General features: G+C 44.7%; 1 long non-coding RNA gene across 2 annotated transcripts in view; it reads left to right on the top strand.

The window, feature by feature from the left end:
* The first annotated feature begins 222 nt into the window (after positions 1-222).
* Positions 223-21,630, top strand: part of LOC308472962 — a 78,642-nt gene continuing 57,234 nt past the window's right edge. For both annotated transcript variants that reach the window (XR_013983828.1, XR_013983829.1), the window contains exons 1-2: positions 223-576; positions 5,504-5,562. This is a non-coding gene — a long non-coding RNA (uncharacterized lncRNA). The remainder of the gene's footprint in view (positions 577-5,503; positions 5,563-21,630) is intronic.

The raw sequence follows: 21,630 nt of genomic DNA, 5'->3' as shown, positions 1-21,630 counted from the left end.
GCATCTGTCTCAGGCTTGATGTGCACTTCTCAGAAATATTCTAATACCTACTAGATCTATATTTAAGCAACCTTGTTGCTGCTCTGGTGATCACATGTCATAAACTATCTCTATATTGTTGATTTTGTTGCTAAGCCCCACTGTGAGTTCTGGTTTCCAGTGTTTCAGGTTACACATTTAAAAACAGGCCTTCCAACTGTTTCACACCCCACATTTAAAGATGATACGCAGGCAGCTCTTGCTATTGCTCAGCGGCCCACTCTGGCATTAGACAATTACAGCTGAGGGAGGAGCTAGGGTTACAAACTTGTCACACACTGGAGCTGCTAACTTTCCATCCCGGAAATCTCATTTGGAAGGAAGCTACAGACCAGGACGTGAGAGCAATGAATTATCGCACGCCTGCCCCAGATTCCTGGAAGGCTGCACCAATCTTCACAAGCTCTCCGGAAACAAAGAAACAAATCCTAGAAATCACCCGTTCGCATGATTTCTGAATTTATTTCAAAGAAAGTCACCACGGTGTTCTCATTTTGTGTGTGGTTAAAGTGAGTCTTGTGAACGCACCCTAGTGAGGTAAGTTACTAGCGTCTGGAAAAAAGTAATAGATATCCAATGTTCCATGCAGCAATAACTTATCACATCACAGTGGCTTGCAATACAAGAGTAACATTTCAGGTTTAGGGGGTTGTGTGGATAGTGTCATTATCTGGTTTGGTCACTAGATGGCACTTTACTTTGTGGAATCTCAGTGAAGTCAGGAGTGTCCTGTTGCTGTTCTTGTTTGAGAAGACAATAAAGTTTTTGTCTAGCTTCCTGAAGAGTGTCTCCTAAGCCTTCCAGGACAGGTGTGGAAGAAGCAATCACAACAAGTTTAAAGTCTGCTGTTCCTGTGTGTGTGTATATATATATATATTGCTCAAAAGGCAGGGTATAGTTTAAAAGCATTTGCCATCCTTACTTAAAGAAAAATACTTTGTGCTAAACCGAAGAATGTCCCTAAATAGTGGCTCTCTAGACTACTTTCCTACATGAGTGTTGAAGGAAACACTAATCTAGCGTTGACTGCTCTACCCTCCAAAAGTGGTGCACTTTAGCTCTGATTTTTATTCATTTTAGGAATTTATACCCCACTCTTCACCAGAAGTCTCAAAACAACTTATACTATCTGCAGATATTAAAGTGATTCTGTGAAGTGCAGTCCCAAACAACACCAGTCATACCTTTCCTCCCAGATCAGCAGATTTCATCCCTGCAGCATTTCCATCTTACCTGGATTACATCTAAATATTAACATTTAAATGATTAATTAACTTTATCTGCTTACAGGTTTTATGTCCTGCCTGCCATCAATGACAGAGTGTTCAAAGCAGCTAACATGTTTGAATAATTTGACTATATAATACAGTCGTACCTTGTAAGTTGAATGCCTTGCGAGTCGAATGTTTTGGCTCTTGAACGCTGCAAACCTGGAAGTGAGTGTTCCGGTTTGTGAACGTTCTTTGGAACCCGAAAGTCTGATGGGGCTTCCGCGGCTTCTGATTGGCTGCAGGAGCTTCCTTCAGCCAATCGGAAGCTGCACCTTGGTTTCCGAACGTTTTGGAAGTCGAACGGACTTCCGGAATAGATTCTGTTCGACTTCCAAGGTACAACTGTATCAATTTTGAATTTTGAGGTGTGACTATTCAGTGGAAAATTCACAATTTCCCAAGCAGCTGCAGTTGGGCATGGGCTTGTTGTGTTTTGTTCATTTGTTGTTGAGACACAAGAGGCAGTAATCCAGCAAGAATTTCGCAAACCTGCAATTCAAATAAGTAGATGCAACTGGAAGGAAAACATGGTCAGTTTACATAATTTTGGTATATGGTGATAGGCACTGGGATTGTTTAGTACAGCATGTGAAGCACATTGTCTGCGCAGCAGAAGTGAAGAATGATGGAAGAAAATAGGTACATTTGTTTTACATTAAGTGAACAAGGGGTTTATCACACGGCACTGAAAAAGCCATATGGACAAACCATTTCCACAGGGTATTGAGCTATGTCCTGCCAAGGAATTATTGCAAGATGGTCTTAAAACTATATGCTTTCCTTATTCTCTAGAAACGACATTTTCACATTTAGCGGTCTTAACTCTGCACAGTTTTATGCTACCCAATATTTCACTCTGAATATGCTAACATTTCTAGAATTTCAAAATGCAATGTACATTAGCAAAAGTGTGTGATCTTGTTCCAAGACACCCAGGCAGACAATATTATACTAACTAGCAAGGTATGATTGCAGGCAAGCTCTTGTATTCGGCTTCGTACATACTACCAGCTGGGAGACCCGCGATCCCATGGAGAGATCTGTGTGCATTCTGGTGACAGGTTTGGTTTGATACTGAGGCATAACACACATGGAAAGCAGGCAATCAGCGCCATCTAGAACTGCATGGAGCTGGCCAGTGACTCCTAAAGTTGGATGCTGGGCAATTATTGCCTAGTTCTGATGGAATTTGGCCTTACCATCAGCCTGACGAAGACCAATAGCTTGGGTCAGGACATCGCCAGCACTCCATGCATCAGTATTGGTGACCATATGCTAGAGGTGGTAGACATTTTTGTCCACCTGGGTTCCACCACCGCCAAAATCTCTCCATTGATGCTGAGCTGGACAAGTGTATTGACAAGGCAGCTGTGGCAATGGCTCACCTCTCCAAAAGGGTATGGGAGAATGTGATGCTAACGTCCAAGACCAAAACGAAGGTCTAGCAGGCTGCTTTATGGAAGTGAGCCTTGGGCAACTTACAACTGCAAAGAGTGATGCCGCAGTGCTTTCCACATTCATTTCAGCTCAGCCAAAAACAACTGCTTGCTTTTTAATATGCTTTTCTCCAAATGAGATGAAGCAGAGATTTCCCATCCGACAAATGCTGTTCAACAGCATTTGTAAAATAGGCCTTTAGTGTAGTGGTCCCTAATCAAATCTTAAATTTCAGCATGTGAATGGTACACAAAAGGAGTGTTGGCTGGAAGTCTGAAATTAGAAGCCTTTTACAGTGTATATGTGGAAAGCACAGTTGTCTTCAGTCCCAAACAAATCTCTTATAAATGGATGTGATACGTGAGGGAAAGACAATCCTTTCTCTTTTTTACCTGTACTATAATAACAACATTGATACATGTTAAGGTCAGTGCTGCTGGCTAGGTTTTATTGTGCACTAATGCTGGATCTGTCTTTTTTTAGAGGACAGGAGGGGGAATTACTCTGAAATGGCACTTGATATGCTATATGGCATTGCAGATTTAGACAGTCTAATTGTAGAGCTGAAATCCAAAAAGGTCTTATCAAAGTGCTAAATCCCAAAGGACCCCTTTTCTCCCTACAGACAATAGCTGCAATTTTGTAAGCAGTAGAGTTGCTGAAACTTCTTAGGCCGTCAGTCCAGAAAAACACAACTGAAATCATCAAGACATCAGGAGATCACAGCTAATTTGTTCCCGTGACTCCAGTGGGACTTAAAAGCACAACTTCCTTGCTCGGGTTTGGGAATGCAGACTTGCAGCACTTCCATATCACCAGGGTTTTTTCCAGGTGGGACTCAGTGGCATACTGGTCAATGCAAGTTGTGGGATTAGAGTTAATTGGGAGGTCTTGTGCAACCAACTCCTTTCCTGGAAGAGGCTGCAATTAAAATTCTTGAGCATTTCGATAAGATTCAGCAGGAGATCAAGGGAAGGCACACCTGAACACCTGGATACCCTGCCAGCTACAAGGGGTTTTATCATGGGAAAGCTGCTCAAAACCCATGAAACCCATGAAAAATGAAACTAGATAGTTCATATCCTGCATTCAAAGATAACGGAATGCAACCAAGAAAGAACAGAGATTTAATGGGGAAGACTCATCCCACAATGGAAAAATTAAGAAACACTCATTTCCATTCTGGTCATTTTCATTGACAGTGTAGAATTGAATTTGGATTGGGGAGACCTGGGAGAATGTTAGCACCAGACTACCCAGCAAGCTCCCAGTGGGGAGCTGAGTTCAGCTCTTCCTTCTTATCCCCATTTATGGGCAGATTTATGCTGGTTTAACAATCATTCCATCTCCCCATGATACCTCTAGGGGTGGGCAATGTTTTTCAAACTAGGGGAACATTCCATTCTGGGCAACTTTTGGGGGGTCATGTGCTAGTGGAAGACAGGATGAAGCCCAAATGGTTCAGATCAGGTCAGTTTGTCTTGGGATCTGCAAAGACTGACTTCCTCAAGCATCCATAGTTGAAAGCATGTTCTTATTGCTCATGGCCACAGCCAGTAGAAGATACACCGAACACAAGTCCCCAGCATTCAGTTTGTTATACAAATAAGATGATCTTCACACACATAGCCAGCAGCATGGGAGTTGCTTCAGCAGGGTATGATCCCATGGCGCGGGGCTAACATTTGGTTGTCTCTGTGAGATGGCCACATACAAGCATGAAGCTCTCAGTAGCTCAGTGGTGCTGGCTTTGATCCTTGACATTTCCAGGCGGGTCTGGGAAAGACCATTGCTTGAAATCCTGGAGAGCTCATAGAATCATAGAATTGTAGATTTGGAAAGGACCCCGAGATTCATCTAGTCCAAGCCCTGCAATGCAAGAATCTCAACTAATGCATCCATGACAGATGGCTATCCAACCTCTGCTTAAAAACCTCCAAGGAAGGAGAGTCCACCACCTTCTAAGAGGGTCTATTCCACTGTCAAACAGCTCTTCCTGTTAGAAGGTTCTTCCTGATGTTTGGTTGGAATCTCCTTTTTGTAACCTTGATCCTTTTGTTTGAATCCTACCCTCCAGAGCAGGAGAAAACAAGCTTGCTCCATCTTCCATGTGACAGCCCTTCAGATATTTTGAAGATGGCTGTCATATCTCCTCTCAGTCTTCTCTTTTCCAGGCTAAACATACCCAGTTCCTTCAACCGTTCCTCATAAGGCTTAGTTTCCAGACCCTTGATTGTCTGGGTCGCCCTCCTCTGCATACATTCCAGCTTGTCAGCATCTTTCTTAAATTGTGGCGCCCAGAATTGGACACAGTAGTCGAGGTATGGTCTGACCAAGGCAGAATAGAGTGGAACTGCTAGTTCCCTTGATCGGGACACTATACAGTGGTACCTTGGGTTACATACGCTTCAGGTTACAGACTCCACTAACCCAGAAATAGTACCTCGGGTTAAGAACTTTGCTTCAGGATGAGAACAGAAATCGTGCTCTGGCGGCACGGCGGCAGCGGGAGACCCCATTAGCTAAAATGGTGTTTCAGGCTAAGAACAGTTTCAGGTTAAGTACGGACCTCCGGAACGAATTAAGTACTTATCCCGAGGTACCACTGTACTTCTGTTGATGCATCCTAGAATAGCATTAGGTTGGTTTTTTTATGCTGCATCACACTGTTGACTCGTGCTAAGTTTGTGGTCTACTGAGACCCCTAGATCCTTTTCACATGTATACAAGGTTTTCCCCATTTTATATTTGTGCAGTTGGTTGTTCCTGCCTAAATGTTCCTGTGATTTTGTTCCCCACCTCCTTCGAAGCTCAGGTCAGTTACTAAGTGTTGTTTAAAGGCTGTTTGTTTTCCACCCTCTTCAGCCAAAGGAGCTGTTTTTCAGCTGCACTTCTTCCTTTTCTATGGTTGTTTTTGGGTTCTGCCTGCTTTGGTTACTGCTGAGACCGGGTAATTAGCTGTCATCTTGTCAAGGAGCATGTTCATTTCAGCTTGCCATTCTTCATTTCACTCTGGGTTTGTTAATTTCACTCCTGTTGGCTTCAGCCTTTGCAGCCCCTGCCAGTTTGACAGCGGGACAGCTGCTTAAGGAAGGCACCAAGCAAAACTTGAAAGCTAGAAAGTGGTGTTTATTCAAAGATGGTATAAGACGGCATTTAGGCAAAGATGGCATGGAGTGCCACCTATGTGTGTTTTCTAAACCAGAACTGGAACTCGAGCAAAGCCATAAGTTGCCCTTCAAATTGGAACATGTATCTAAAAGTGGCCCAGGTAAAGAACCACAAGGAAGTATTGTATCCCCCCAAAATCAATATTGACTCGTTAGCACTATGGACTATGAGAACTAGCCTTTGTTTGGTGTTGCTACTTTTGGCTTATGGAGATTTTTTTTCATTGTTTGTTCCAATTGTCTGAAATACTTTGCATTTATGTACTGTGTACATGCCAAACTGTGTGCATTAGTGATCACGGAGAAAGACCATAAGGTCAAAATGCAGCTGGGTTTATTTTACTGAGTGATTTCGGGTTATGTTTGCTTGTAATTGTTTATGTTTGCAATATAAAATAATTTTAAATTACAGTTCTCCACATTTTCACACCAGTTTGCTTTCATGTTCCCATGAAAATCTATCAGCATTTTCACACGAATTTCTCCTAATGCACACATTTTTGTATGCAAGCTTGTCCAACATACACATTTTAATGGGTATTAGCTGTCAGTCCTGCATTTCTGGGGGTTGGACTAGATGAATCTTGTGGTCTCTACAATTCTATGAATCTGCTTCATTTTTGCAGAGCATTTCCTCCTACTATACTACGTACATGTTCACTAATAAATGTATTTTTCTGCAACTTAAAAATATGTTGTAAGCCACTTTGAATCCCAATTTGGAAGAAAGGTGGAATATGAATATATTAAGTCAATTAAAAATAAAATAAAATTTAGTGTTGTTGTTGTAGTTGTTGTTGTTTTTTTAAAAAACATAACAACTTTCAGGGTGTCCTGGTTGTTTATTTTTGAAATATAGCAACCCTAGCATATACATTTTTGTACATATGATTGGCTATAGAACTGCATTGCAATATTCAGAGAACTGTGAATTTTCAAGGTTCGTTGTGTTCTGCATTGCAATATTCAGAGAACTGTGAATTTTCAAGGTTGGTTGTGTTCTGGTTCACATATTATTTCAGAAAGTGTGAATGAATTGAAGTGTTTCCCCCCCCCCCTGTATTTCAAATGTACTTCAACTCTGAAAATGCTGAGATACCTACCTTTATCATAAACATTTAAGTCAGCTGTCTCTCTTTCTGTGTGTGACAATGGCCTCATTTATACAAAATGCTGTTATGGTTTAGCATTTCGAGGATGAGCTGAAGTGAGCCTTCGACTCCTGTCCTTCTCCCTCCTGCATGGGAATCTGAGAGTTTGGAAGATTTCCCTTCAGTTTTAAATTAACCACAATTTGTTGTTATGTCTGAGCCTGGCCAATTTTAGGTTATTGTTAACCATGTTTTTTTGAAGCAAGCCCGCTTACAAACCTGGCTTGTTTCAACAGACCATAGTTAAGGTTAACAAAAAAAATCAATCAATAAATAAATAAATATGGGTAAGTGAAGCTTCCAAACTCTTCCTTGTGACCATGCTGGAAAAGGAGAAGGGAGCGTGTTAGCTGCAGTAACTGTCGTAATGCTAAACCATGGTTTAGCAGTACAGTGGTACCTCGGGTTAAGTACTTAATTCATTCCGGAGGTCCGTTCTTAATCTGAAACTCTTCTCAACCTGAATCACCACTTTAGCTAATGGGGCCTCCTGCTGCCACCGTGCCACTGGAGCATGATTTTTGTTCTCATCCTGAAGCAAAGTTCTTAACCTGAAGCACTATTTCTGGGTTAGCGGAGTCTGTAACCTGAAGCGTATGTAACCTGAAGCGTATGTAACCCGAGGTACCACTATACATGTGAACACAGCTAATGTGTCTGATTGCTGCTACCTACAAAAAATGGTCCAGTTGCCAGGGCTAGCATGGCAACAGTATTCGAAAACACAGACTGAGCATGGAAAGACAGGTGAAATAATTTTGTACCAGATTCTGGCTTCATTTTCCTGGGAGACGTTTTGGAAACAGGCCGTTTGCCTCTACAGCTCTCTAGACTTAACAGCTCAAGCACAACTGCCCAGTGTCACCGTCAGGAAAAGTTGTTAACTGCGCTTTGCCTGTTTTCTTACTGAGATAAAACCTTAAGTGTGGTTGCAGGTGTTGAAAGGTGTGATACCATGCAGGGAGCTTGCTTGGAATACAATGGGGTTGGTATAGTCTCGTATTTCTGGCAGCTGTCACTTGCCGGGCTTTCTAAGAATGACTGCAAACACAGAGAACAATTCATTAATATAAATGTAAATGCAATCTTGGCAGCCCTGTTTGATCACGGCTATAAAAGGAAAAGAGCAAACCTTCAGATTTCAAGATAACGGGTTCATTTGCATGACCAGTTTTAGGCAACAAGTGGTGGCAAAGACATCACAAGATTCATTGTTTTTAAAATACAGGCCTTGTTGGCAGCCAATTGCCCACTGCCAGTATCATGGCCTTCTTAGTTACTATTTATTGGTTCAGTTCAGATTTCATGTATTTCGCCCCCCTTTGGTGAGGCTTGCATGTGGTTACGTTTCCTACTTTCCCCCCTTTTTAATGGCTCCTTAGCCAGTTATTTACCCCCAAACAAGGAAAAGCTTCTAATTCTGGAATCCTGAAACTTCTCTGTAATCCGTTTTCATTTTTTAAAAAAGCAATTTCATGAGACAGTTAAATGACCCCCTTCATATATTCAGTGAGTGGGGTGGTTGGTGGTGGGTATATAATGAGTAATGGATCTAAGTGGGATGATTTAGAAAGGGAACAGTATGTTGTATGGATTCAGCTCCCAGAATCCATGACTATAGCCCATGCTAGTTGGGACTGATGGGAGATGGAGTAAAAAGAAAACTACCTGGAAGGCCTCATATTAGTTACCCCTGCAGTAGTGGCAAGCAGGGATTTTTCCTCCCTCTGGTCTTTGGAGGAAAGCAAACCTTGGCAGCCCATTCTGTTGTCCAGTTTTCTGAACTGTTAATTTAATACCTCAGTTAACCAGCTTCTGGGTTTATTGTACCTTCCCCCAAAAAAGAAAAACACACATGACCCATTTGAAAGCCAGCTCTGTGGTTTATAACATTGAAAGATTGAAGTCGCTGTCAAGGGGCTAATAAAGCTCCCACTAAACTTATGACAGACCGGGATGTGACATTGGGGCCTCGTGACACACTTTTGGGTTGTGATGGGGTGTCGTGGAGAGCGAATTTTTCAGAAACATTTTGGAAATATTGTTTGGTTGTGTAGCTGAGTGCTGACGCAGCATCAGATAGGAAATCAAAGAGCAAACAATTCAGACGAGGGAAAGCTCAGTGTTTCTCTACAGGCAGGGTGAGGCAAAGTTCCTCAGGAGAGTGAGTGGCAGTTTGCCAGGGCGGGGAGCCTCTGGGCAATACAAACACAGCCATCCGGACCGGCCAGTTCCTGGGTTTAGACTGGCTGTCAAAAAGGAAGGAAAGCAGTTTATAGGAACTCCATAGAATGCGAGTGAGAGAGGAAACTTCGAATATGCCACAGCGCCTGAAATCTCGACATATCAGTCCATAGGACGAAAGCAATCTGGTGTTTTCTTAATGTGTATATTATTTAGGTGTGCAGTTTCACTAATCTATGGAGAGCTGGGAGCTTCTCCCAGGCCTACCATTAAGCAGGACTAGAAATGGTTTTTATCACCATGGGGGAGGGGGCGCTTGTGAGAAGTCATTCTCTTAGCATGGCAGAATCAATTCTCTTGTACTGTTTATGACTCCTGCTAAAGTTGGGGTTTAGGTAAACCTGCCTTGACCTTTATTTTTATTCTGAACCTGGCTCGCTAGTCCAACACTCGAATCACTGAGGTACTCTGCTTGCTGATATTCAAATTGTGCAGGATATGCATGACCACAGATGTTCATTCTTGTAAGATGCATAAGCAACTTTTCGAACTTATTTTCTGGGTATACGTTCTGTCATTTTCATACGGGGGTCGATTCAGATGCCTCCCCACGTGAAACTGATTTGCTGCGCTCACCACAGAAGGACTGGGCCACATTAAAGACACCACATCAAAATGTACGTGCATGAATAGTCCAAAGACAGCAGAAAAGTCTCCTAAGCTTGTTATTCCTTGCTTTCACTTGCATTAAGAACCTTTCCAGATGATTTTTCTTCCAGAAAAACCCAGAACACCTAGATTTTATCCTTAGCACTATGTTTACATAACCTTAGTGCTATCCAGTACCAGTAATGCAATACTTTGCTAGTGTGATTAAATGTGTCTCGGTCACATGGAAACTTGGAGAAGAACCCACACTTAATTGTTTTGGTGGCAATCGCTTTTCTGCTGTAATAAGAAATGGGCCTGTGAGAAATATTATGAGGTCGAGGAGTCAGGAAAAGCCTTTATTCCTGTTTTCTTATGTGAATACGATAAGACTAGTGTCTAGCCTTTCCACTCCCAGAGTGTTCCAGAATATTGGTGACAGACTCTCCAAGTGCCCCTATTTTACAGGGACAGTCCTGGATTTATGGAAGCCATCCTGGTTTTTGATTTGCTCCACAAATGTTCTGATTTTCCTTAGGAGGTCTCTATTTTCATTGGAGAAATGTTGGAGGGTATGGAGTTATGTGACTCCCCAAGCCAAGGAGATAAGTAACTATACAACCTCTAGAAGACATCTGAAGGCAGACCTGTATAGGGAAGTTTTTTAACGTTTAACATTTTATTATGTTTTTATATATGTTGGAAGCCAAGATGGGTGGAAATAATCATAATCATAATCATAATTGAATAAAAAGGTAACGGGACCCCTGACCATTAGGTCCAGTTGTGGCCGACTCTGGGGTTGCGGCGCTCATCTCGCTTTATTGGCTGAGGGAGCCGGCGTACAGCTTCCGGGTCATGTGGCCAGCATGACTAAGCCGCTTCTGGCGAACCAGAGCAGCACATGGAAACACCGTTTACCTTCCTGCCGAAGCGGTACCTATTTATCTACTTGCACTTTGAGGTGCTTTCGAACTGCTAGGTTGGCAGGAGCAGGGAGCGAGCAACGGGAGCTCACCCCGTCGTGGGGATTTGAACCGTCGACCTTCTGATCGGCAAGTCCTAGGCTCTGTAGTTTAACCCACAGCGCCACCCGCGTCATTATTGAATAGGACATCCCTATTTTCATTGGATAAATGTTGAAGGGTATGTAGTGGTCATCATGACAAGTCTTGTTGATTTAAACATCATGCATATGGTGAATGCATATAGAGAGAACAGGATCATTCTGCTGTTCACTCAGTCAACTGTACCGTCTCCTGTATATATGATTTGTAGAGTCTGTATGCATTTAGAAATTGTATAGGCCAAGGGTGGAGGAACACACAGAGAAGGACCTCATTTGACGATCTGAGAGTCTCGGCCAGGGTTTCCCAAACTTGGGTCTCCAACTGTTTTTGGACTACAACTCCCATCATCCCTAGCTAGCAAGACTAGTGGTCAGGGATTATGGGAATTGTAGTCCAAAACAGCTGGTGGCCCAAGCTTGGGAAACCCTGATCTAGGCCAAATCCTGCCATTGCAGGAAATAAGGTGAATGCATGTGGAGATAGCAGGAAATTCACGAGCACTGCATCATAATAGGGCACCATCTTCCAAGACAACATTTGCTGCTGCTCTGTGGAACAGCTTGTACCATTAGGAAGTTCTTCTTCAAGTTTACTCCAGATATATAATATTTTGTTTTATGTTCCAGATTCCATGTGGTGAACCATTCTGTGCTCCTATCCTGGAGGAATGGTGCAGTCTAGAAATGACATAATAAACAAGCATAACAGAGAAATTTTAGAAACAGCTCCCTTGGCTGCTTCTGTCTACCCCCCATCCCTCACAATTCTTCTAATAAATTGGTATGTTTGGGCAAAAGTTATAAAGGGATGGAGAAAGGAAACTGATACTCTAGAAGGCTAGTCCAGAATTCACTCAGGAGTGACTAAGGGAATTCTGAGGCATTAGTTCGTGAGCCATTTCTGATGGGTTTCGCTATCGCTAGTGGGAAGACTTTTCAGAGGGCAGCATGGTTCAGAAGGATTTGTTGAAAGTTCCACTTTCTACCCTACAGATGTGCCCTTCAGGATAGCAAATGAATCCTAAAGTGCTGCTGTGTGGTCAGTGATACAGGGCGCCTCTGTTAATCATTCAGGGTTTCTTTCCAAAAACGTTGAAACCAAGCAAGGGAAACTTTTCTTCCCAACAGTTTGTTCAGATTTGGAATTACAATCGGTTTTATTGTGAAAATGAAAGTACTTTTTACATTCACCCTATATATTATATAACCAAATCACTCCGTCATACCAAGGACTTTTGAAGACAAGCTTCCCTGCCCAGTCCCTCAACAACAAGAGCTAATTCCTTGATGTGAAAACAATCAAAGGATGAGCTCATTTCCGATTTCACATATGACGCCAAACATTTCTCTCTCTCTCTCGTAAACAAGATACGCTGGCAGAACCTCCTCCTCTTTGCCTGCTGTTTATTAACCGAGAAACAGGCCATTGATTCTTATCAAGCCTATCTGGCCAAATGAACTGCATATTTCAGAATGGAAGACCTGTATAAACTAGCTGGCTGCTTCCATCCGAGCAGCCAAGAGCATTCTCCAACTTCATCTGGAAATGGGTCCCTCGCATACAGCCCTGATAATGACAGGAAGAAGGGCATGGAATCCCAGACTGAAAATTGCCACTGCCAGAGCCAGGACTGAAAGAAACTTTTCAGCCGGGAGCTCATATTTCTAGAGGATGAAGCATAGATTGTGGCAGCACACAGTTATGCCACCGGGACTTTTCCAATTAGGATGGATGGCTGTGTTGTCTGATAAATTACATTGCTTCTAATTATAACCCCTTCCCTTAAGAGTGTTGAAAATCTAAACTGGAAGAAGACTGCACAAGTTCCTTATAGGATTAAGCGATTTAAAGAGGGATAAATAGGGATAAACTGCTGAATGCCCATAGACTTGTCAACCTTGGTCCCATTTTTTCCCCAGGGAGCAGGAGAGAGGGGAGGTCAGACGGGCACCATAATGCTTGCTGGTTTGATTTTGGACATTGCCACTTTTAATATTTTCTCTAATTTGACATCGGCAGAAGAACCCAGTGGATTAGCCGCTGTCTTGCTTCTTAAATCAGCTCCTTAAATCTCACATTGCCTGCGCTGATTATTCTCATGCTGGGAGTACCATATTTTTTGCTCTATAAGACGCACTTTTCCCCTCCTAAAAAGTAAGGGGGAATGTGTGTGTGTCTTACGGAGCGAATGCAGGCGGGAGGCTCTGTCAGCGCTCCCTTTAAAGAGACGCGTGGAGCGTGCGTGCGGCTCTTGGGGGCTTTTCCCGAGGAGGAATAATCAACAAAGCAATAAGCAATAAAGCAATAATCAATGTACTGTACTATAAAATAAATAAGACAGATGATTAATTTTTTAAAAAAATTTTTTTTTTACCTGCACTGATAGTCATTGTTTGGATGGGGGGGTTTTATCCATTTCCACAGTCACACAATCAATCAACCAACCAACCAACCAACCAACCAACCAACCAGTAGCTGAACTGGGTTCCACACAGTCACAAAAACCAACTAACAGAAAAAGCCTCAAAAACAAAAAAGCAAAATAAATAGCAAAAACAAAAGCGCCAAACTTAATCCGTTCCGGAAGTCCATTTGACTTCCAAAAGGTTCAAAAACCAAGGCACAGCTTCTGATTGGTGCAGGCGCCCCGGAAACAATAGCCGACAGCCACATCAGACGTTTGGCTTCTGAAAAACATTTGAAAACTGGAGCACTTACTTCTGGGTATTGGCGTTTGGGAACCAAGGCGTTTGAGAACCAAGGTACTGTACCGCTGTAGAGATTCCAAAGGGTTAGATGCCACCACAATAAGGGCTTGGTTCCTATACATATTGTATGGACCCGAATGAAGAGAAATGAAGTTTGCAGCTCAGCCAGCAGATTTGACCTGGAACTTTTTCCAAGGGCTGACCCCTTCTGGTCTTTTGGTATAAGGAGCCTTCCTTGGTTAGAATCTCGGCAGTTCTCTTCTTTGGTTGGAGCTGGGTAGCAGAATGTTGACTAGGTCCCTACTTGACATCCACTGTGCTTTTGAGTCTGGCAGCCATCTTAAAATCTCTCCTCCCTTTCCATTGCACACCTTAACTTCTTTTAGATTTTTGTGTGTGTGTCCAAGCTTTATGAGAATGCCATCTGTTAAATAACATAGTATGTTATATAAAACCTTGGCTTCAATACCTCAGTGTTACACATCACTATGTGAAGCTCTATAATACAGGACAATACTTGATACAAATTCCTGAGCTTTTGCTTTTTGTGAAACTCCCCAACCCAGATCTATGGCCCCTCCAGACTGTATGGTTTATTTTTTGAGGGGGTGGGGGAGCAGGTGGGTGTCTTCTGCAACATGTCATTGATACAATAACAGTGCATTTACAATGGATTTACACTGGATGGTCCACACATTATTCTACTTTATTAGTTGTTCCACAATGCTCCCTCAATGTTACCACTTTATTGTTTGCTGCCTGAAGGACCACTCTTGTGCTATAGCACAACGAAAGCAAGAACCCCCCTACCCCGCCCTTGAATGCTTTGTGGTATGAAAAATTTCAGCTGGAAGCTACAGGGCATGCACCAGTCAGAAACAAAACAGTATGTCTGCCTGAAATCTTTGGCTACCACAAACAGTATGGAAAACGGGATCTCATATAAACACCCTGATACCAACAGGAGCACAAATAATCATCAATGATAATTAAAAAGGCCATTTGAAACACACGTTCACACTTAATTCTGTCCTGAATGTAACTTAAACTCTTCCACCTTACAGCATGTTCTTGTCGCTGTTGAAATTATAGCACAGAATGACAGCCTAAAGTTCCATATTTCTAAATGGTTTTCCCCATCAGCAGGGAAGGAGACAAACCAGCCTTCCAGGGGAAATAATTGGACACTCACATGTGGTCACCAGCACCATCTCAGAGGGAGCCTGAATGTGCAACAGTTGTGCGTTTGCATGTGTGAAAGCATTTCAAATGTGCGCACATTGCTGGTGATGATCTGAGTTATCTGACAGTCTCACATTGGAGGAAATGCATGTCCATGATTCTGCCTTGCAAATTGTGTCCTGTTGCATACTGTGAAAAGAAAAAAAAAGTGATGAGAATATATTTTAACCTTCCTCATCCTCAAGGGGAGCCAAACAAGGGGGGGGGGGGAGTCAAATAAGCAAATTGCCTTAAAACCCTCCTGTTCTTAGCTGTGAATAGCACTGTGTTGATGGGATTTTATTTTAAAGGCCTTGGAGAAAATAATAAAAATGTATAATGAGACAGATGCTGGAGAGTGTCACTGACAAACTCCATCTTCTCTTAGAAATTTCCTCATCGTTAAGCCAAAGTTAACAAGAGTTGCTAGTGATACGTTGAAATCAGTGGAACTCAGAATGCAGTTCTTTGCTTTGTTTTAACTGTGCAGAGGACTGTGGTAAAAAAGAAGTCAGATTTTGTGCACGGTTGGGGGCCTCATTTTTTTTAGAAACTTTCAGTGTTTCCATTCTTTATTCAGATCTCATCCCTGCATATCTTGCCCCAAGCAAAGAAGTGAGCCAGTGCTGTACTTTTTAAAAATTATAAAGTCACCTTCCTTTGAAAAACAACCTAAATTGTAGAGTTGAGCCCTAGTTCAGCTCCCTGCTTTTGCAGACCCTCCAAGTATCCCTATTTTCCAGGGACATCCTGATTTCGAGAAGCCGTCCTGTTTTCTGATTTGCTCCCACTTTTCTTTAGGGTGCCCCTATTTTCTTTGGAAGGGACACGGGTGGCGCTGTGGGTTAAACCACAGAGCCTAGGACTTGCTGATCAGAAGGTTGGTGGTTTGAATCCCCATGATGGTGAGCTCCCGTTGCTCGGTCCCTGCTCCTTCCAACCTAGCAGTTCGAAAGCACCTCAAAGTGCAAGTAGATAAATAGGTACCGCTCCGGCGGGAAGGCAAACGGTGTTTCTGTGTGCTGCTCTGGTTCGCCAGAAGTGGCTTAGTCATGCTGGCCACATGACCCGGAAACTGTACGCCGGCTCCCTCGGCCAATAAAGCGAGATGAGTGCTAGTCGCGAGATGACATCGCGTCTGCACATGCGCAGATGCCGGAAATCACGTCCGCACAGACGCTGACGCTAGAAATCGCAGGTGCACGCGATCCGGCCCACGGAGGGATCTCCGCTGGAGTGAACCAGCCTAGGCGGGGTAAACTTTGCCAACCCCTGGTCTGGAGTTATGCAACCCTGAGCCGTCTGAAGGTAATCCTGTATAGGATAGTTTTTTTTATGTTTAATGTTTTATTATGTTTTTATATATGTTGGAAGCTGCCCAGAGTGCTGGGGCAACCCAATAAGATGTGTGGGGTATAAATAGAAAAATTATCATTATGGAATGGGACGTCTCTATTTTCACCGGAGAAATGTTGGAGGGTATGTGTAATGAGTATGAGTTACTCGTGCGTAAACTGGTGCCTCTCTAGGCTAATTTGCCTTGTTAAACCTTTCTGACTGCACAGCCCTTTCTCATCGTGGCTGCCTCAGTCGCTGGCAGAATCCGTCAGTGGGCGTTTCTTGAACCTCTTCCAACATAAAAGTTGTTTGACACCCAGTCTCCTCCTCCTCTCACTGTGTGGGAATCTTCTGCGCAGGGAGGGCGTGGGTAGCGGAGGACCTGTGCCCTCCTCACTGAGGTCCAGTGAAGAGTCCTGGAGCCCTCTCTCCGATTCCCCCATCTGCCCCCCTTTATCCCTGGTGTTGCACTGATTTGCTTCCCCCTCTACTGAGTTGTTTCTCCCCCTGCTGCTGGGTCCTTCGCCAGCATCATCTAGGAGCCTCCCCTTCGCCTCTCGCTCCGATGTCAGTTCCCTGACAGTATGCTTTTGACGTCTGAAACATACTGACTGGGGCGAACCTTGCCATTATTAGCCATGAGGGTATATGATTGTTTTTAGATGTGTTGAAATATGTGTGTGTTTGTGTGTTTGTAAATCCATAAGCAGAGTTTGGAGTGCATAGGGTGCTAGGAGAGGAGTAGTACCTTGAGTCAAGCGGGTGGCGGGTCCTCGAATCACAACTGCAACCAAGCTGGGGCCAAACATATTGCTCTGTTTTCCTTTGGACCACATCAGGGAGACGTAGAGGGAGTCTTGTCATCTGGGCATCTCAGGGTCTCCATATACATCAAAATGCCACCCCCCACTGCAACTCCCCCCTCTAATCTTCCAAGTTGCTTTAACCTGCAGTAGGAAAGAGGTGGGGGATTTATTTTTTATTTATTTTATACCAGAGCCAGGGGGTATCCAGAGCCTTTCTCAACCTGTGGGTCTCCAGATGTTGCTGAACTACAACTCCTATCACCCCTAGCTAGCAAGGCCAGAGCTCAGGGATGATGGGAGTTGTAGTCCAACAACATCTGGGGACCCAAGGGGTTGAAAACCGCTGGAAGGAATTTGGTGATGCATAGTTCTACCCTGAGACATATGTTTTTAAAATATATATGCTGGCGGTGGCGGGGGATAGGGAGAAAGAGAGAGAGGTTTGCATGAGAATATTTTTTTAAATGCTTCCATATGTAGTAAAGGATGAATTTCCGGTGTTTGAGAAAACAAATATTTGCAATTTCTTTGTTTTGGTTTATTATATCTGTTTAAATTCTTCCTGCAGCATGCTATGGAGCAGAAAACATCCCGGACGTAGGTCACCGAATGCAAAGGAGTTTTTGTTGTTGGCTTTGGTGATACTTGTGAAGTACTGAGCACTGAAAGTTTGTAAAGAACATTTTCCACTGCCACCCCTGGCCTCCAGCTGTCTGTAGAAACTGGAGTTCCTCCATGTGTTCAACATTTCCCTTCCCCCAACCCCTGCTGGCTGAGTGGAGATGTCCTACCGACAAGAAGGGAGCTGTGTTTTGTTTTCTCATCACCTCATAAACCATGGGGTGTGAGGACGGAGTTTGGATGTTCGGTAATACTTGTCACAGAACAAACTCCAAAGGGATGATAGTTTCATTCTCTGGCCCACAAAGGACAGTTGCAAGGCATAGATGATAGATAGATAGATAGATAGATAGATAGATGATAGATAGATAGATAGATAGATAGATGATAGATAGATGATAGATAGATAGATAGATAGATAGATAGATGATAGATAGATAGATAGATAGATAGATAGATAGATAGATAGATAGATGATAGATAGATGATAGATGATAGATAGTGTCAGGGAACTGCCATCGGAAGGAAGGGAAGTGAAAGGGCTCACACAGGTTGGGAGAGACTCAGCAGCTGAAGAGGGAACCAGTAGGGGGAGAGGAGCTGAGCTGAGGGAAAGGGAGCTGGAGGGATGGCTCAGAGACACTTCCAGCGAAAACAGTGGGGAGGTTTCAGGACCTCCTGTAGGGACACCCACTCCTCGCCGGAAACTGTCACGCAGAGAGTCCAGAAGACGTGTTTCCGTTAAGGAGCTTTTATGTTGGAAGCGATTCCGAAAGCAACCACTGTCGGAATCTGCCAGCGACTGACGGAGCCATGTTTAAGGGGCTCCGTTACAGACAGAGGTTTGCAAACTTGACCAAACTCTGAGGGACTAGGATTTTACACACAAGCAGCTCATCGTCCCATCACAGCATTCCGACAGTCTCCGTGAGCAGCTTGTGCAGGAGAAGGCATCATGAGCAACCCAGCCGGAACCGGAGAAGCAGGAGCTGGAGCGGGTCCAAGCCTGGAAGAAAGGTACCGGGTGTTGGAGGTCCAGCTAGCGCTGCAGACGGCGAGGCTTGAGGAGAGGAGGGCTCAGGATGCAGACAAAAAGGGGAAAGACACCCAGCTCGTCAGAAAGGTACCAGGATTGGTGCAGAAGTTTGGGGGGGAGCCCAAAGACTATCATGGCTTTCGGACAGAGATGCAATATGCCCTCAATCTGCAGTTTGATGAATTCCCTGACGAGGAATCACGAGTGGCTTTCGTGATTGGGCATCTTGAAAAGGGGGCGAGAGACTGGGTTAGACCCCTGATGGCAGCGAATAGTGACGTCCTAAAGGACACGATGAAGTTCTTTCGCGCCATGGATCTGATGTTTTCCAGCGATATTGAACAGGGAGTGGTCCGCAGACAGTTAATGGCTTGCAAACAGGGGAGCCGATCTGTCCGTGAGTATTGGACTGAATTCACCATGTTGATCCATAAATTGGGGTGGGATCTATCGGCGGAACCCATTCAAATGCTCTTTGAAGAAGGGCTTTCTTCGGCTGTGAAAGATGAACTTTCCCGGGCGCCCAGGGCGGAGTCTATGGACCAGCTGACCAAATCAGCGCTGACCATAGGAGCGCGCCAGGAGGCGAGAGCATTGGAGAGGCGGGAAGGGAAGGGGGAACGTTGGAAGGAGTTCCGCATTCCAGACATTCCAGAGCCAACTTTCCCGCCGGCAGAGCCGATGGAAATCGGAACAGCGCGCGCGCGCGCAGTTTCAAAGCCCAGTGAGGGGGGAAAGAAGGAGGGAAAAGGCGCCCGGAAATGCTATCTCTGCCAACAGCCAGGTCACTTTGCCAGAGTCTGCCCCCAGAGGAAGGAATGGCAAGGGATGGTAGGAGCTGTGGAGGGAAGAGAGGAAGAAATACCGAAGCAAGTAAAAGCCAACGCCTGGCTGCCACCGTCGGGGCACAGCAGCCAGGCCAAAGAGCAGTGAAAGTGCCCACGCCAGAACCTCCTAAACCCGCCCTAGTGATAGAAGTGGCGCTAGAGCTGCCAAACGGACACCCTCTAAAGATAAAGGCGCTGTTGGACTCAGGCAGCTCCTGCAATTTCATGAGCAAAGAGTTTGCAGCTGAACACCAGATACAGACGATCCCTTTAAGCAACCCCCTGCAGGTGACCACGATCGATGGCAGGGAGCTGTTGGGAGGAGAAGTCAGCTTGCAGACCGTCCCAATGATAATGAAGGTGGCAAGGCACACCGAACTGATAGCGTTTAATGTGGCCACCTTGGGAGGAGCTCCCATTATATTGGGGATGAGCTGGCTAGCGTTACATGATCCGCTGGTGGGCTGGCATCAGAGAGTGGTTTCTTTTGGTTCAGCACATTGCTTAGAACACTGCAAAGAGGGAAAGGGTTTGGCAGGGGCCCAAGCCACCCTAGCAGGGACTGAAGTAACGGAGAACGTGAAGGTACCACGACAATACGCAGATCTCCGCGACGTCTTCAGCGAAAGGGAAGCTGACCAACTACCCCCGCATAGACCCTTTGACTGTCAAATCAATTTACTCCCTGGGGCACAGCTCCCTGTAGGCAAGCTGTACGCCATGTCAGACAGAGAGATGCAGGAGCTAAGAGAGTTCATTGACAAGAACCTGAAGAGAGGGTTCATCAGAGAGTCCAGGGCGGTGGGGGGCAGCCCAGTGCTTTTTGTGGATAAAAAAAACACGAACAAGCCGAGGCTTGTGTGTGACTTCAGGGCCTTAAATGCAGTGTCAGAACCAGTGGCTTTCCCTATGCCCAGGATTGACGACATTTTAAACAGGGTCAGGAAGGGAAAGATTTTTACTAAACTGGACCTAAGGGGGGCGTACAACCTGATACGAATAAGGAAGGGGGATGAATGGAAAACCACCATGTTCACCCCTTTGGGGGCATTTGAATATTTAGTTATGCCCTTCGGCCTACAAGGAGGCTCCGCGTGCTTTCAATCGTTTATGAACCACGTCCTGGGGCCTTTGCTTTACAAGAATTGTGTGGCCTTCTTAGACGACGTGTTGGTGTATTCTGAGAATGAGGAGCAGCATGTGAGAGACGTCAGAGAAGTGTTGAGCAGGCTGCAAGCCAACCAGCTGTGGGTGAAACTGGAGAAGTGTCAGTTTCATACCAAGGAGGTGGAATTCCTGGGGTATCGCCTGTCAGACAAGGGATTGGCCATGGATCCCGGCAAGGTCCAGGCGGTGCTGGAATGGAAAACACCCAAAACAAGGAAGGATGTGCAGAGGTTCCTAGGATTTGGGAACTTCTATCGTAAGTTCATCCGAAACTTTGCCCACCTGACGGCGCCCATTACGGACTGTCTCAGCAGTAAGAAGAAGTTCGTTTGGACTGAGGAGGCGGAGCGAGCATTTGAGGAACTAAAAAGGGCCTTCGCCTCGGAACAACAACTCCTGCATGTGGATTTACAAAAACCGATGAGAGTGGAAACTGACGCATCAGACAGAGCGATTGGGGCGGTGCTTCTGCAGCCAGGGAAGGAGGAGTCAGAGTGGAGACCGTGTGCCTTTTTTTCGCGAAAGCTGAACAAATCCGAGAGGAACTACACGGTGTATGACCGAGAACTACTAGCCATTCATGAGGCGTTCCGGAGATGGAGGCACCTGCTAATTGGCGCACAACATAAGGTGCAAGTGTGCACTGACCACAAGAACCTAGAGTATTGGAGGACGGCACGAGTGCTCAACCAACGGCAAGTGAGATGGGCCCAGGAGTTCTCCAAATTTAACTTTGAGATTTGTTACGTGCCAGGCCCAGAGAACATTAGGGCGGACGCTCTCTCACGCAAACCTGAATATTTGGAGGGGGAGGGAGCACCCGAAGAGAGACATGTCATTCCAGAGGACCGCTGGGTGTGTGGGGCGGCATTGGTGGGACAAAGAGAACTGGTAGAGGAAACAGAGAATGATGAATACGCCCAGAATAAGCTCAGA

The sequence above is a fragment of the Podarcis pityusensis genome, assembly GCF_964106645.2.
Source record: "Podarcis pityusensis genome assembly, chromosome: 3".
Taxonomy (NCBI): Eukaryota; Metazoa; Chordata; class Lepidosauria; order Squamata; family Lacertidae; genus Podarcis; species Podarcis pityusensis.
This window is presented reverse-complemented; position numbering and strand designations above follow the sequence as displayed.